Source organism: Pteropus medius, unplaced genomic scaffold (assembly GCF_902729225.1).
Source record: "Pteropus medius unplaced genomic scaffold, Ma_sr-lr_union100, whole genome shotgun sequence".
NCBI classification, from domain to species: domain Eukaryota; kingdom Metazoa; phylum Chordata; class Mammalia; order Chiroptera; family Pteropodidae; genus Pteropus; species Pteropus medius.
In genome coordinates, this window is record NW_024355327.1 from 2698963 (window position 1) to 2716175 (window position 17213).

At 45.7% G+C, this 17213-nt stretch overlaps 1 long non-coding RNA gene across 1 annotated transcript in view; it reads right to left on the bottom strand.

The window, feature by feature from the left end:
- LOC120599539 (uncharacterized) overlaps positions 1–17213 on the bottom strand; it is a 25048-nt gene continuing 7835 nt past the window's right edge. The window contains exons 2-3 of the long non-coding RNA XR_005651928.1: positions 460–635; positions 1–32 (exon numbers count right to left, since the gene is read on the bottom strand). This is a non-coding gene — a long non-coding RNA (uncharacterized LOC120599539). The remainder of the gene's footprint in view (positions 33–459; positions 636–17213) is intronic.

A 17213-nucleotide genomic window follows, 5' to 3' on the forward strand; every position in this document is an offset into this window, starting at 1 on the left:
GACCGCACACCTGACAAATATTCCGTCGTAAGCTAAGGGAAGATAAGGACAAAGGATATCACGTATTGAGCACCCACCCTTGCTAGCCACTCTTCTAGGTGCTTTCACATGCTTTCCCTCCAGCCCTCCAGCCCTCCCTACCCCAACGATGAGGTAGAGGCTGCCATGTCCAAGTCTCGGATGAGTAACACTCACAGATGAGCTGTTGTGCCCTTCGGGCCTGCTCTGGGCCTCAGTGCACATCCTGAGGCCTGCACCCTGCCATGAGATAGACACGCCACCTGCTTTTCTCACATACTCTTCACAAACGCCCTGTGAGAGGGCTGCTGTTGTCATCCCCATTTTATAGACTAGGACACTGAGGCTCAGAGATCACCAGCAAGGAAGTGGCAGGGCCAAGGGGTTGCATTGACATCTGCCCAGCCAGGTGACACTGATCAGGCCAGGCACATCGCATACTTACCTCAGATCCTCCCATCACCCTGCAACACCCATGATGCGGATGAGGAAACTGGGACCCATGCGTCGGGCTCAGGGTTCTTTGGAAAGCATGAGAGCCAGGGGAGACGAGGCCAGGGGTTAAGTCAAGGCTCTGGCCTCGCTCACTGGGTGACGTCCAAGCCTCGGTTTCTCATCTGTAAAATAGAGATGAAATTGTACCAAATTTGGTATGACTGTTGTAAGGATTAAGTGAGAAATTGCCTGAAACACCTCAGACACCTTCCTTCCTCTTCGATTCTCAGTTTCCCCATCTGGGAACTGAGGGGTTGAATTAAATGATTCCCAATGCCCCTCCCAACCATGGTAAAAATGACAAACTCCAATTATCTTTTGGAAGGAGGTGGGTACCTTTTCAGACCTTTCAACTGAAGCCCAGAGATAAAGTTCAGGGCACTGATCTAGTCACTTTGTCCTTAGCAGGATGCAATAAAATGAAATACGGGGCCCCTTGTACAAAAATTATAACAAGTCATAAGACGGTGACAGCAGAGCATTAATTCAAGCAAAGGAGCCTTATGAGTGCATTTGCAACTGCACAGGTCACATGCCCAGAGAGCCAGCCCCAGTCATTAGCGCCAACTAGGGGACAGCTAAGTGTGGAGGGCCACGTTCTTGGGGGGTTCTGGGATTAGGCGCAAGCACACATGTTGGTATTGTGAACCTGGCTTTCCAAACCCTTGACTTCGTCATTTGGTCCCAGCTCCCCCACCTCTACCCTACCTTTTACTACATCTGTTCAGCCCCTGGATTTGAAAGTCCCTGAATGTTTTCTTCCCCAGGCTGAGCAAACTGGTAAACATATTGTCCTTCCCTGCACTGTGGACTGTCCTCCCCATCTCATTCACCCCACCCTCAGAATGGCCTGGCCTGAAACCCTTGGAAAAGTTGGAGCTGAACTTTCTTCCCCGGGGGAAGCCCAGGGACAGAGGGTGGGGTGGGAGAGCTATGGGGGACGTACTGGCAGCAGCTGAAAGGGGCATTTGAAAGCAGGCAGAGTGATCTTTGAAAGTAGAGAAAGGGAAGTTTTCCTGTTCCCCCAAAGTCACCCACAGGGCTTTCATTCTTCTCTGCCCTTGGCTTCCCCAAGCTGAGTTCCAGAGTTGAATGCCCAGGGCTGCGTCAAACAGAGGTATAGGTTGGGCACTGCACAAAGTCAATGAGTGGATGGGTTAAGCAGGGGTGTAAATTCGGTCCACCCTTTACCTGTGGATCCTTGTACCCAGGTACTGGCTAGGTCTGCTCAGAGAAATGAATGTTGCTTTGTGAATACACAGTGATGTCACTTATAGCCCTGCAATCACCTCTTCCAAGATTAAAACATTTCCTTTCCATCCTTATGGCTGGAAGCCTGGCTTGGGAGGGAAAGAAATCAAAGGAGAAAAGGAAGAAAGATGCCAGCTCAGCTGACGCTTCTAGGAAGACTTCGCTGAGTGTATCTACGCAGGGTGAGGGGACCTAAGTAAGGGGAGAGAGGGGGCAAGCTTGTCTCAGAGCTGCGTTTGCATAACTAGGTCTCAGGTTTTACTAAGCCTGGAGGATTATCAGGGGTAGCTGGCAAGGGGCCAGAGAGATTAAAAGTGGGTAAAGCTCCCTCAGGGACCCGTGGCACCACCACTCCCCCTGAGTTCCCCAGACTACGGCAAAGCTCACTATGTTCTCAACGCTCTCTCCACCACACTGACCACGTTGTAATTTCGTATTTAATCTTGTGATTATCCATAAGGGAAGAGAAACTATGTTTGATTTCCAGCTCTCCACTGTGTCCCCGGCATCTAGCATGGAATAGATGCTCAAGAAATTGCGGAAGGAAGTGAAAGAGAGAGGGAGGCTAGGTCCCCATGGGAGTAACTCAAGGGTGGGGTTGAAGGCCAAGCTCATAAAAGGATCCACACGGAACCTTAGGCTGGGAGGAAAGGTGGCCTTTCTCCCACGCATCTCCTCCTTTCCCTTTAACAGCTTTAAGGCTCTGACCTAAATTCCCACATTCCCCACCCTGCCTTCAGCACCCACCAGAGACAGACAGACAGACAGACAGCAGACAGAGACAGAGAAAGACAGAGAGACAGAAACAGAGAGATAGAGAGAGAGAGAGAGAGAGAGAGAAGAGAGAGAGAGAGAGACTCCATTTGTGCATCTTCCTGGCCGAATGCAAAATCCTCCTTGATTCCTCATCATTCCTTCTGCAAGCGTTGACTGGGCACCTCCTGGGTACCAGGGTCCAGGCACCGGAGACAGACCAATGAACAGCACTCAGGTCCTGTCCTCGGGGTATACAGCCCAGCAGAAGAGAAAGCAGTCACTAGCAATGACAGGGCAGGTGCTGGGTGCTCTGATGAGGGAAACACAGAAGACTCAGGGCACAGAAGGGGGACCACAAATCCAGAGAAGCTCCTGGATTCCCAAGCTGTGATCTGAAGAATGAAGAAGGATTAACCAGGTCAGGGGGCTGGGAGAAGTTTCTGAGGACACAGTAGCATCTGCCAAAGCCGAGGCCTGAAGAGTATGGTGTGTCCCAAGGACTGAAAGAGTCTCCTGGTTTGCCAGCTCCTCTTCCTGAGCCCCATGGGGCCTCCTAATTCTGGTTCTGGAGTTGGGACCGCCATAGGGCTGCTTCAGGTGGGGCCCTAAGTCCCCACTCCCCCATCTAGCCCTCCACTCACCCTGCAACAGCACCTCTCCCCCCAACAAAAACTCCAACTGTGTGTCTGCCTCAGACTCTGATCGAGAACTTTTTTTCCCTCTCCTTTCTTTTGCTCAATGATTCAAAATAGAGCTAAGAGAAAAAGAAAAAGACAGACTGGGAGAGAGGAAAGAGACAGAGACAGACATAGATACAAAGAGAAAGTCCCTGGGAAACTCTCCAGAATGAGAAAACCACAAGCCTATCCTCCCTGACCTCAGCCCCTCTGCTCCCCACGCATTTTGGGTGCTCACCTGGCCTCTTTTTCACCCCTAGATGTTTTCATGCCTCCTGGCAGGAAAGGAGAAAAGGAGCCAGAAGAGCCACCTTTACCTCATCCTCAGGCCCCCGGCGCAAATATTCTTTCCTGGATGGTAGAGAGAAGAATATTTTCTTCATTCTTTTTCCATACCTCATGCACCTCCTCTTAGTCCAGTCTTCCCAGTCTACTAATATGAAAAAGCCTTTGCTCAGAGGCGCTGAATGACCCTGGGCAAGACCATCTCCCTCTCTAGGCTTCAAGTTTCCACCGCTGTCAAAGCAGGCAGGGGAGAAGGGAGAGTGGGAACCATCACCCACCAAAGGATGTAGGGCCAGGACTCCAAGCATGCGATGTCCTTAACCCCTGGCCTGGGTTGTTTTCCCCATTTCACAGCCATAAAGGGGTTGGATGAGATCACTGAGTTAATGCAAGTGGCCTCCAGATTCCTCCCACCTGCACAAAAGCCAAGGGCTTGCAGAGAACTTGCAAGATGCAGCCCAACCTTGACCTACACCCACGAGATGAACCGTAACCAACCAAACAGTTCAAAAGCTTAAGCAGTCACAATTCTTCTCAGGCCTCCATCCTTTTCATCCGTAAAAAGGGAGTACTTCCTGAAGATAAAAATAAATATGCTTTTTAATAGTTGAAATCCCACATGGAAACCTCACCATAAACCCAGCCACAAAGGTATGACTTCTCCATTTCACCAAAACAAAAACCCAGATTCAGAGAGGAAGAGTTCACTGCTCAAGGTCACATAGGCAGCAAGTGCCAGAGCCAGGACTTGAACCCAGATACATCTGGCCCCACAGCCCACATTCTCAGTGACTTGTTTTTTAAGTGTCAAAATGAAGGTGTGCATCTCAAGCTAGAGTAAATCTTCACCTTACTGGGTAGAGTTACTGGACGCTGTGGCTTCAGTCCCACTGGGAGCAGCACTGAAGAGGGGCCTTAAAGATCAGAAGAATTTAATTTCTATCATGAAAGGGTTTGGAGGTGGAGCAGGAGGGGCCAATTCAAAAGCTGGCTGTTGAGAAGGCAGAAACCCAAAAACGCAGCTCCCTTGCTGGGGCCCAGGGATCTGCTTTCAGAACATTGTGTCTCCTAAGCTGAGATGAACGAGGGGCTTTGTTTAAGTGAGAGATCAGATCTCAGGCTGTGGGGCAGAGGGAAAGGGCAAGGAGCTGGAACTTTTCTTCTGTGACCTAGAAATCTAAGAGGAGAACAAAAACAATGAGGGAGTCTTCCCGGGGGAAGCTGGGAGAGCCTGGCTTGGTCTTGGTGACATCTTGGTCCCAAGAAAATTCAGGATGGGGACTGGGGCGTTACACCCAGAGCCTGCAGAACTTAGCCAAAAACCAGGCAGCAATGCTGTTTGAGAGGATAATCCAGGGATTTTTCCTTACGCACCTGAGGTTTCGGGAACACTTTGAGGTCATTTTGAAGTGTGCAATGTGACAAATGTTCGTGGCAAATGTACAATGTAGCAAAAGTCTACCTGTGCACTCTTCCCTGGCTCTTGCCAGGCTCCTTAACATCTCAGCTCTGAGAGAGACCTCCCCTGACCCCTCCCGCTATGAAGTTCTTGCTTCATAGAACTTACCACCATCCTTGGTTATTCCCAATCAGCATGTCAGCTCCATGAGGGCACAGACCTTACCTGTCACTGATTCTGGATGTTCAGCACCTAGCACAGGTCTGACATATAATAGGCATGTGTGAACCCATAGCTACCATGCAGGGAACTCACTCGTTCATTCCACAGATATTTCCTGAACATCCACTTCTGTGCCAGATGCTGCCTCAAGCCTAGGGTGCAGAGAAGAGCCCAAGCCCAGGGCCACTCATCAGTCAGTTTGCTCAGGCAGACAGACAGTACAAGCCACAATGAAAGACTGACTGATGAGAATTAGAATAGGTACCCTTCATCACAAGGCTTCACCATCAGCTCCCAGAAAATCATAAAACCAATTGTACTATCAACCATGACTAGAATTGGGTATCAGCATGGAGATGTCCCCAAGGACCAGCTACCCCTTCTCGATGCCTTACTACCCTCCCCCTGCCCCACACATAAGCCCTCTACCCACCAACAGCCCTGGAGCAGAGGAAGAAAAAGCAAGATCTCAAAATGATGGAGATGTAGTTTCTGACAGCCAGTGGGCTAAAAACTTGAATTATCACTTAAATTCCATGAAGTGATCAAGAAGAAACTCGTGGACTTTGAGAGAGGGATGTCCCAGGAGCTGGAATACCTGAGAAGAACAAGTCTGACCCATGGCTTACGTATCTCAGCCCCCGGTCAAGGCGGGCCCAGACCAGGCCTGCTCAGGAGCCACACCTGAGGCTAGTTACTTTTCTTCTTCCCAAATCTCCACCTGGGTCATTTTATATAACTTAATTCAGGTTTTCCTGGGAAAAGGGTGCCGAATGAATTGGTCCTTGTGATGGAAGACAGGGCGAATCCCCCCAAATGGAGATTCGAGTTCTGCATTCGGAGAGGGAGGGTTCTTGACCGAGCACAGGAAACAATTCAAGGGCACGCCAGAGATAGAATCAAAAGGAAAGTCTATTAGAGAAGGGATACACTCCATAGACAGAGTGTAGTCTCTTCTCAGAGAGAGTAAGAGAGCCGAGAGAGACAGAGAGACAGAGAGAAAACACAACCAGAAAGACCCTGAGCGTCCAGGGAATTCAGTTTACATATTATTTTTAGTTTCTATGAATTACAGTTTAAACTTTGTTTACCAATTTTCCTTTGATAGTATCGATATACAGTATGAAAGTAAGGGCGTGAGATGAGAAAGCCTGCTGGCAATCCCCAGCCTTTGATCTATAGGTTTCCCATGCTTTTTGGCAGTAGGGAATGAATATAGGGTATGACTTAAAGACTCTGTTTACCCTTTACAGTATGGGTAAATGGTTTTGGTTTATTAGTAATTCCAGCAGGAATCTTCCTTTGGTCTGTAGGTTTTTTTGTAGTGTGGCCATCTGAATATAGCTTGATTTAACATTTAGTTCTCATGCCTCCTCCCTACATTACTTGCATAATATTTGTCGTATTCTTCCTCAGAGATGATTTTTGGACAGGTAAATAATTTTTGCACTATTATTATTAATTTTTAAATTATTTTAACTAAATATTAAATAGTTACAAAAGACTACTTGGAAAAATACATACATAAAGTATAATGAAGCATGGCCAACAAACACCCACGTATATCTGACCACCTAGCTAAAGAAAAAAGCACCTGACCATTACCTGGAAACACTCTGGGCCCCTGCCAATGCTTCCCCTTTCCCTGCTCTCAGAGGTCACCACTTTCCCTCCCAGATATGATGACAGAACCCTAAGCTGTAAATTGTTGATGATTCCAGCTCTGCATAAATGGGATTGGTGTGTGTCCTCGTCTACAATGTGCTTTTTTCATTTACTATGTATTCCTGAGATTCATGCACATTGTTGTGTGTATCTGTAAAGTATCTGCAAGATCGACTAGTGGTTTCACTGTACAAATATGCCACAATTCATCTGCCCACACTACTGCTGATAGACACTCGGGTTGTTCCCAGAACTTCACCATTTTAAAACTGTTCCTGTGAACTTTCTTGTGCATGTCTCAGAGTGTCCAGGTGTCTCTCAGGTATCAATCAAGAAGTAGGACCACTGAGTCTGAGGGTGCATACATTCTCGCCTGTAGGGGAGGCAAGGCTTTACCTCTACCCTCAGGGTCTTCCCTGGGCCTTGGAATTGAATCAACCTAAGAGAGATTAACAGGAGGAAAACTTATAAATTTTTTACGTGTACATGGAGTCCCTATAGGAAAATGAAGACCCCAAAAGTGGATAGGCTCCACTGCTTATATACCAGGTTGAACAAAGAATAGCAACTGAGGAAAAGTAACTGAAATATATGGGATAACTAAAGGAAGGTAAGAGTTATTTCAACAAGGTCTCTTCATGTAGATTTCTCTTGGTCTCAATTTCCTGTGGCTGGTGATAAGAACATTTCTTTCCTCCTGGTATAAGGAGGGCATCTTGCAAATGAGAGTTTTATCTCCTGCTTTCAGAAGGAAAAGGGGAGGTCACAGCACTCTTCTTGCATCTACTGTTTTTCAAGTGTCTTCAGCTCAAAATAACCCTATGCCAAAGAGGCATATTTGGGGGTGAAGTATTCTACCATCACTCCCACTTTTACTCGATAAAGCCAAACTGGTTATAGCAAATCACGCTCCCACTGGCATTGTGTTTGGTTGCCCCAAATGTTTACCAACACCTTCTATTTTTCAAACATCTTCATTTTTGTGAAGTTGGTGGATGTATACTGGTATCTCATTATGGTTTTTGCTTTCTTTTTTAAAAACAGCAGACTTGATTTAAAAGACATATTTAGAAGCCTATAAATTTTTTTTCAAGCACTCATGAATTTACAAATGTTGACCACATGTTCTAGGTTGCAAAACCTACATATTCTAGATTGCAAAATCCAAATACCAAAGAATCAGTACCATATACATCATAGTGTATGTTTACAACATAATTAAAGGATAATAATGAACAACTAAAAAAGAAACTAAAATACATTTGGAAGATATAAAACACTTCTAAATTGGCCAAAGAATATATCAAGACAATCTTTTGACCAAAACGATAATGAAATACTATATATCAGAATGTGCGGGATGCAGCTAAAACAGTATTTAAGGGAAAATTTATAGCCTTAAATGCAGCTAGGAAAAAAGCCTGAGATTTAATGAGCTAAAAGTCAAAGTTAAGAAGTTAGTAAAAGAACAACAGACCCAATCCAAAAAAAACATAGAAGTAAGGCAAAAATAAAAATAAAAGCAGAAACTAAAGAAGTAGAAAACAAATGTGTGATAATGAAGACCAATATGGCCAAAAGTTAGTTCTTTTAACAAGATAGTAGTGAATGATATTGCCGACTTTGTGCCTGTAAATTTTTTAACCTTCTAGAAACATCTGGAAAATATTGTTGAACAAAATTAGCTTAAGGGGAAATAGAAAACCTAAATAGTTAATAACATTTAAAGAGATCGAATCATTAGTTAATCTTTCCACAAAGAGACCATCAGTTTTATTAGTGAGTTCTATTAAACTTTAAAGGAATTCATCAATTTAATTTTATATAAAGTCTGCTAGACAATAGAAAATGAAGAAACCTTCCCACCTCATTTTATAATAAAATAACTTTTATATCAAAATTAAACAAGGACAGTGAAAAAAAAGTAAATTAAAGGCCAATTCCCTCAGCTTCACTAATGCAAAAAAAGCCTTAAGCAGGACTCCGAAATCCCATAGCCAGGACCTGGTGGCATTAGAATTATTTTTAACCTGTGTGTTCCAGACATCTCCTCTTTGTGAGTCTAGCCTGGGCCAGAGCACCTAAGGGCTCGGGTCTGAAATGGCCACAGGCTTCCTCTCCTCTGAATCCTGCCGTTCCAGAGTCAGGCCAGAATCAGTGGAAAGTTTCAGTGGCAGTTTTTCCAGGGATGTCTCTCCAGGCTCAGCCAGGTGAACATTGGAGAGAGTGAGGGATGTCCCAGGGTGACCTCACTGTCTCAAGCCTTGGGCATTCCTGTGGCCCTGGCCTGCTCTGCCCATAGTCAGGAGCCTCCTGGCGCAGAGCCCTGGCCTGCCTCCCTGGGTGCCACAGGCTACAAAGAGTCATGGTGCCTGCAAGAGCTGAGCCAGAAGGCTGTCTGGCAGATGTGACATGTAGACCTCAGACTGGCATAAAGGCTGAAGTTACCTACATTCTGACTGCTGCCTGGCAAAGGCTCCACCATCCCAAGGCAAGGGCTTGGCAGCCATGGGAGGCTGAGCATCTTGGAAGGGCTGGGTAGGGACAGAGAGCCTCTTCCAAGCTCATCTCTCATAGGAAGGTAATGTCCCTAAGGTATCCAACCCTAAGGAGGGGGTATCAGGGTGGAAAGGAAGGTTGTTCTTGAAAAATTCAGTGTGCCCCCTGGGAATAACATCAGTGATAAAGTTATTAACTGCTGGATTCATTGAGCACTTACTATGGCTCACACCTATTCTAGGAGCTGTATGTTATCTAACATCATCCTCTCAGCAACACTTTTATTATCCCCATTTTCTGGATGGGAAACTGAGGCTCGGAGAAGTTAAGCCAGGAGGAGTCAGAGTAGAGATCAAGACAGTCTGACCGCAGAGCCCACAGCTTTCTGCCTCTACCATTCAGCAAACCCAGAGAACTTGGGGGAAAGTTCCAAATTTGGGCTTCTGCACCAGACAGCGAGCTTCCCAGGGGCCAGGAACAGGCTTCCTCATCCCAACAGGCCGAGCCTCATGAATGAGGGATCCTGCATCAGACAAACCTGTTTGCCACCTGCCAGCCATGTGGCCTTGCTAGAGTGACTTCACAACTCTGAGTCTCAGGGACGAAAGATGCCCATTTAGTCTGGGGGCTGTAGGCAGCAAGTGAGGTGATTCAGCACAGTGTCTGGCCCACAGCGCTGTACCTAACAAACAGAAGTGTTATCTTATCGTTTCCAGACTGCAAGTGATTCTGCTGCTGTTTCCTCGGGTTCATTACAAATCGGTTTCCAAAAGGGAATGGCCTCAGGCGGTCTCACTCCCAGCTCAGAATAATAATGATGTAATAATCATATCTGGAGCTAAGATGTATTGGCTGCACACTGTGTACCAGGCACCGATTCTAAGCATTTTACGTATTAATTAGTCAAGACGTAGCCCGGGGAGAGGACAACAGCTTCCCACATCGACCCTCCAGGAGGGAGAGTCAGCAAGCCATGCCTATGCCAGCCTTTCTGTGCACAAGGCCTGCTGGAGGGAAAGTCACAGATGTTTCCACAAGGAGACTCCAGGCCCCAACTCTGGCCCTACATCCACGTCTGGGACCTGCAAAATGGCTTTCCCTCCTCACAACCCCTCAGGTGGCTCTGAGTGGGGACTCGGGGTTGGGGATTATTGCCAGAGGGTTGGAGAAATGGAAGGAGGATGTGAAGCATGTTGGGAAAACCTGCCTCTAAGCTACTACCCCAGGGCCTAGGGCAATGCTCAGTAAAGGTTTGTTGACTGACTCCAAGTGAGGGTTCCATTTTTAGAGCACCGTGGCTCAGGTATTGGGCTCTACCAGCCATTTTTTTATACATTCATAGAAAGAAAGACTGGAAGGACATATCCCAAATGTTTATCCTGTCTTAATTGGGGAGGGACAATGGAGGGATAAAGTGGTCATTTTGTGGGTTTTCTTTTCTTTTGCATTTTCTATATTGTCAATAATGAGCAAGTGTTAAGTTTGTGCTCAGAAGAAAATTAACTTTCCTGTGAGTTTAGGACTCATCCCATTTTACAGAAGAAATGAAGGCCCAGAGGAGTTAAACCATTTGCCCAAGATCACATGGCAAGGATGTGGTAGCTGCGACAGACCCATGTCTGCCATCTCATCCTTTCACCCCCTGGGAGTTCAGGCCCTCGGGATTGGGCCATTGCCAGCTCCTGGGGCCATCAGGTCTCCTTTTCCATGACTACACCCTGAAAACGCCCCCACCCCATTCTTGCCAGCTCCCCCACCTTCTGAGAGAGGAATCCCTACGGACCCCAGGATAGTGGCCAGTGGAAAGAAATATCTATAATCTCCTACACACAACCATTCCAGCTCCACAGACTCGCTGCTTATTCATAAATAAAAGAATGCCCAGGCTATTTCGGGCACCTGTAATTTTCTACTTGAAGAACCAGGGAAGTGGCTGCCTGCCCGCTTCTCTGCCCGGCTCACAGTGCCAGAACGGGGGAAACACGATCTCCCCTGGCGTAATGAGATCTGGGGCCAGGTCTCACTGCTGATTTCCTTGCCTTTACCCCATTCCAGAAAACCCAGGTGTCCCCTATGTCCTCCATGAGGGTCTGAGGAGGGAGAATCCAGGCCAGGTTTGGACGCTGCGGACTAGGTGGTTTCTTCCAGGTACAGGAGGCAAATCCCAGTTCTGCTACTTGTCAGCTGTGGGACTTTGGGCAAATGACTCAACCTCTCTGAACCCCAGTTTCTTCATCTATAGAATGGGGCTAATTACACAACCTTGCAGGTTTGGCACAGGCAAGGGGCATGGCTCTTAAGGTAGTTATTGCTGCTGCTGTTATACCTGTTGTTTCAGGTATGAGAAAGGGGCTGTTCTGGAAAGACGCCCCCCCCCCATAAGATTCTCAGGCTCTCATCTGTTTCTACCGCTGACTAGCTCTGAGCTCTTAGACAAATCGATTCTCCCCATAATTATCTTAAGCAAAATTATTTTTTCTATTAACCAAAGTAATCCATGACTGGTATTGAAAATTTAGAAAAGTGAATGAAGAAAATTAAAAATCATGATAACTCTTAACTGCTATTATTTATTGAGCACCTACTCTATTCCAGGCCCCACGCTAGGCGCTTTCCATTCACTAGCTCTAATTCTTCCAAGTCTGCACCTGCTTATAGATGAGAAAACTGGGGCTCAGAGAGGTGATGTGACTCACATAAGGTAACACTGCTGGTAAATGGCTCAGTCATTAGAGAGACCTTCGATCTAGGCGTTGTGCTGAAATGCCAAAAAAGCCATGCCTTAAAAGTGAGAATTATGCTCTAGTGGAAGGGCTGTTCTAGACCTGCCCTAACATAGCCTAAAGCCAAATCCTTCAAGATCCTCGGCACAGAGAGTTCAGAGCAGCAAGTCCTGCCAAATTAGGGCTTTGGGAAATAGACTGAGCTTTGCATGAATCCTCTCTAACAAAGTATAAACAAATCCCACAGAATTTCAAAGGGATTGGCCAGTAATTGCACCACCTGCTAAAACAAAATTTAACACTCTTCAGAAGAAGAAAACAGAATCCAGAGTCTCTACAACACATCACACACAACATCCAGTATACAATCAAAATTTTCTAGACCTACAAACAGGAAAATGTGATCCTTAGTCAAAAACAAAACAGCCAGTAGAAATTGACCTCAAGATAATCCAGAAGTCAGGCTGAACAGATGAAGACACTAAAACACCTACTCTATGGTTTGGAACATAGTAGATGCCCAGTAAATTCCCAGTGCTCATCTCCTTTTGAGCAAAGTAATCATTTGCTTCCTCAAATGCTTTGAAACCCAAAGATTAATAAAGAGAAATGTACTCAGTTGTCATACACTGAGTTCCTGCCATCTCACCATACAAAGCTGGAGGTTGGGGTGGAGTGCTGCCTTGTGCAGTAATGAGAAAGGTGAATCATGACCCTGCCACTAACTCATTCTGTGTGTCCCTCAACAACTTGTGCCTCAGTTTTCCCATTTATATAATAGAGAGAGAAGGCAGGTCATCTCAAATGGCCCTTTGTCCCCAGGATTCGGGTTTGTCTGACACAGGAACTATTTTCAGCCAGGATACGCTCTGAACTGGGGCCTGGAGAAACCAGTGAGAGAAGGAATTGGATCTACTTCTAATACCTTGGAGGAAACACATGCTTGGATGCCTCTCTCCCAGGTAAAATAACATAGGGCTGTGGGCAGAGCCTGAGCTCATTTTCCAAAGGAAACTTTCTTGAGAAATATCTCCTAGCAACCAGCTCCATCAACGGACAACCTTCAGGGACCTCGGCAGAAACACAAAGGCTTTTTGTGTCTCCCTTCTTCAAAAGCGCGGGCTGGAAGTTCTGATCAGCCTCGAAGCTAATGCGAAGACCAGAGAGTGGATGGAGGGACACCTGGTGGAGCAGGAGATCTTGGGAGGGTGTCCATCCATAGCCTTAATCTCCTTCTCTGTGAAATTACCAGCGGTCTAGTTTCAGGGCTCAGAGCAAGGGCTGGATAATTGCATTTAGACTGGCAAATACAGTTGAGACAGTTATCAGCTTTCTTTTTTTTTTCCTAAACTAATATTAACAAATTATTTTTTCTATTATAAAAACTATCAACACTCCCTCCAGGAGTGTACCGGAGTATCCCTTTCCCCACACTGGGTATCCAACACTCTCCCACACAAGGTATCATTTTGTTTTAATTTTGCCAATCCGATCGGTGAAAAACAATACTCCATTGTTGCTTGAGTGTGTATTTCTTTGGTTTCTGGAGAGGCCAAGCATCTTTTCTTATGTTTGTGGGCCGTTTGGATTACGCCTGCTGGGAACTGCCATTGTCCAGTCCTTGGCAAGGCTCTTCTGGGTGTCTGCTCCCTTTCCTCTTCAGCAGCAGGCTCAGCGGCTTCCCTGGCTGCATTATTTCATAAGCAATAAAGCCCTGCTTCCGACAGGATTGGCCTCCCAAGAAGGCAGAGTTTTGGCCCTCGACCCCTGCAGCTGGCCAAAGCTGGGATTAGTAAGGATCCAGTTCCCTGACCTCCAGGTGCCCCCTGGCCAAGACCCCTCCCCTGGCCCTGTCCATATCCCTACGCCACAGAACCTTTAGAAACCAGATCTGCTTAAAGGAAAAAATCTGTTTTCTCCAAAATTCCTAACACACCCAGCAAATACATTCCAGGGGTGATCATCGGCATGACTTAAGGAGTCTTTTCAGAAGAACATGCTAGAGCATTCCTTTAAAGTCCAGTGCTGCTGAGAGTTTTAAAATGAGATTGTTTATGCAAAGATCTATCATAGCTGAAAATACCTCAGTCACTGACTTGGGGATCCTACTGGAAAGAATTTCCCCTCCATTTGGGTGCTCTTGCCCAGGTGCAGAAAGACATGTGCAAAGTGCTCATTGAAACATCATTCACACCAGCAAAATAAATGGTAACAACTACATGTCCATCAGTAAGGATCTGCAAGATAAGTCATGAATGACCTTTACCAGAAAACATTGTGAGAACAGGAAAATTATGAGGTGGATCTGAATGTGCACATGTGGAAAGGTGTCCTTGAGATATCAGAAAGTGACAGAAGCAAGTTACAGAATAATGCATTTAGTGGGATTCCTTTTGCACTTTTCAAAAGGATAGATTGGAATTGTTTTTAGGTGTTTATGGAAGTGGAGATATATCCTGGGCATAAGAAACTATTTATAGTGGTTTTATTTGGGAAGGGGATTTGGGGGTAAAGTATTTGGAGATTTTTTAGGTCACGTTTTATACCTATCTGCATTGTTTAAATTATTACCATAAATATGATTTACCATTATATAATGAAAAAACTTAAAAGTTTACAAGTGAGCCTCAGATCTATAATAATAATTGTGATAACAGTACAGCTGTTAATTAGCTTATTAAATGCCAGTTATGTGCCAGGCACTGTATATTCTCTCCTTTAATCTTAAAACCGGCCTTATTTTGATATCCATTTTATACATGAGGAAAACTGAGTCTTAGATGAAGAGGCTTGTTTAGGCCACATGTGATTACAAAGCCCTGCCTCTTTCTACAAGCAGAGGGTCTGGTGCCCAAAATGAGACCTAGCAGTGTGTGGGCTTTGTCTACAAATGGGACCCTCCTGTGGGCTGGATGGTTTCCCATCGGGACAGCGGCTCTGTCATCTGTGCCTGTGCTCTACAGCTATTCTCCTCCCGACCTGACTCCTTAGAGTTGCACTGTCCAATACAGACTACTTAAATTATTAAAATTAACTAAAACTAAAATTTTGGTTCCACAGTAGCACTAGCCACATTTCAGTGCTCAATAGCCACATGTGGCTAGAGGCTACTCTATTGTCAGCACAAATATCAAACATTTCCATCTTTGCAGGACATCCCATTGGGATGTATGCCTTATCCCAGCTTTAGAGTCAGGCAGACATGGGCTCAACCCTACTTCTCCACTTACTAATGGGGTAAGCTGAGCAAGTTATTTAACCTTTGCAATCCTTTATCTGTAAAATGGGATGACAGTATAGCTACCTCAGTGGGATGTTGCAGGAATTGAGATCATGCCTGGTTTGCTCAATTCCTGTCACACAAGCTGCTTAAAGGGTGGTAAAGAGGGTAGGACATTGCAGTCAGACTATTTAGTGATCTTGGGAAGGTCACCTCACTCCTCTGAGCCTAGAAAGGTGCACCTGTCATAAGTATACCACTCAATGAATTTGGAGAAACTGAAAATTATCTGCATAACTACTACTCAGAATAAGAAATAAAATATCAACAGCAACCCAAAAGCCCCCTCATGCTCCTTCCCATCCCCCATGTCCCCAAAAGTAACCACTATCCTGACTTCTAATACCGCGGATTAATTTTTAGTAAACAAACTTAAAGTTTTATAACAGCCAGAATTAATGAGGGTGTGGACTATCTAGCAATCTCATACACTGATGGTGGGTGTGTGAAGTGGTACAGCCGTTCTGGATGGCAGTTCGATTGCATTTGCTAAAATTTAAAATATATGTACCCTTTGGCCCAGCATTTCTACTAAACAGTACCTGCCCTAAAGAAATGCTCATATCCATGCACAGAGAGGCAAGCACAAGGATGTTTGGAGCGGAATTACTTGTAATAATGACAAATTGGAAATAACCTAAATGTTCAACTAATAGGGATTGGCTTTAAAAAACAAACAAACAAACAAAAAACTATGGGCATCTTGCTGCAGTAGATTAAAAGAGTGAAGTAGACCTACATGTATTGACATAGAAATATCCACAAGACATGCTGCAGAGTTTAAAAAGCAAGCTGCAAAAAAAAAAAAAGAAAGAAAGAAAATGACCGAAACCCACACATACGGCATCAAAAACAGTGATAACTGAGGAAGGGATGAGATTGGGGTTGAGAGGGTACAGTAAGGGGAAATGCTACTTTTAAATGTATCTGCAGTTGGTTTGTTTCCAATGTTTAAAGCAGCAATGGATTTACATGTTGCTTGTGTAAACTATTTTACAAGCTTTTAAGGAGAATTAAACAGCCCACCCACCCAGTCCAAGCGAGGAGAGGAAGGCTGCCCCTCTGTCCCTTGGGCGGGGGTGTGGCTCCTCATCCAATGCCTCAGCTTGGGTTCCAGAAGGGCAGTGTCCTGGGCCTCTGAGGCCTGAGGAGCTGAAATGAATGTAGTGATGAGGGGACCCTGGGGACTGGAATCACAGAGACTTCCTCTGATGGAAGACAGTGCCCCCATTAAGGCGCTTCAGCTCAGAACCCAACACCAGTGAAATGTAAGTGGATCCCTGGAGAGGAACAAGTCCCAGAGTTTGGCGCCCTATTCAAACAGAGCCTGGAGCTTTAAAGGAAGGATTGCTGGGTTTGATTCTTTCCATCCCTCGGATGAAAGAGAGAGAAGCAGCAGGTGTTTCCTCACACAACACAGGTGGCTTTGTGAGAATGAGGCTCTGAGGCGGAGGCTCACAGAGGGCCCTGTGATGCCCAGTGGCCATGGATTTGAAAATGAAGAATGGGAGAAGGTGACAACAGCCAAGAGTCCACGTTAAAAATATTTCACTTTCAATAATTAGCTTGGTGGGAAGGCTAGCCCAGCTGACTCTGTGAAAAAGGTTCCTTAACCTCTCTGAGCCTGTTTTCTTTTGTCTAAAATGGAGTAGGGGCGGCGGGGGAGAAGAAGCTCTTGCCACCACATGCATGCACGTGAATGTGGCTAAGACCATAGGCTCCTGAGTCAGGCTGCCTCTGGTCTAAATGCAATGCCGCCACTTGCCAGTTGTGTATCTTAACCTGTCCAAGGTCTCTGCTTCCTTTCTCATCTGTGAACCAGGAACTCCATTCTTCCCTAATCTCAAATGAGGCTTGATATATAATGAGGCTTCAGTGAGACCATATTAATAAAGTATTATCACAGTGCCCGGCTCTAGGAAATGCTCAATAAATGCTTGCTA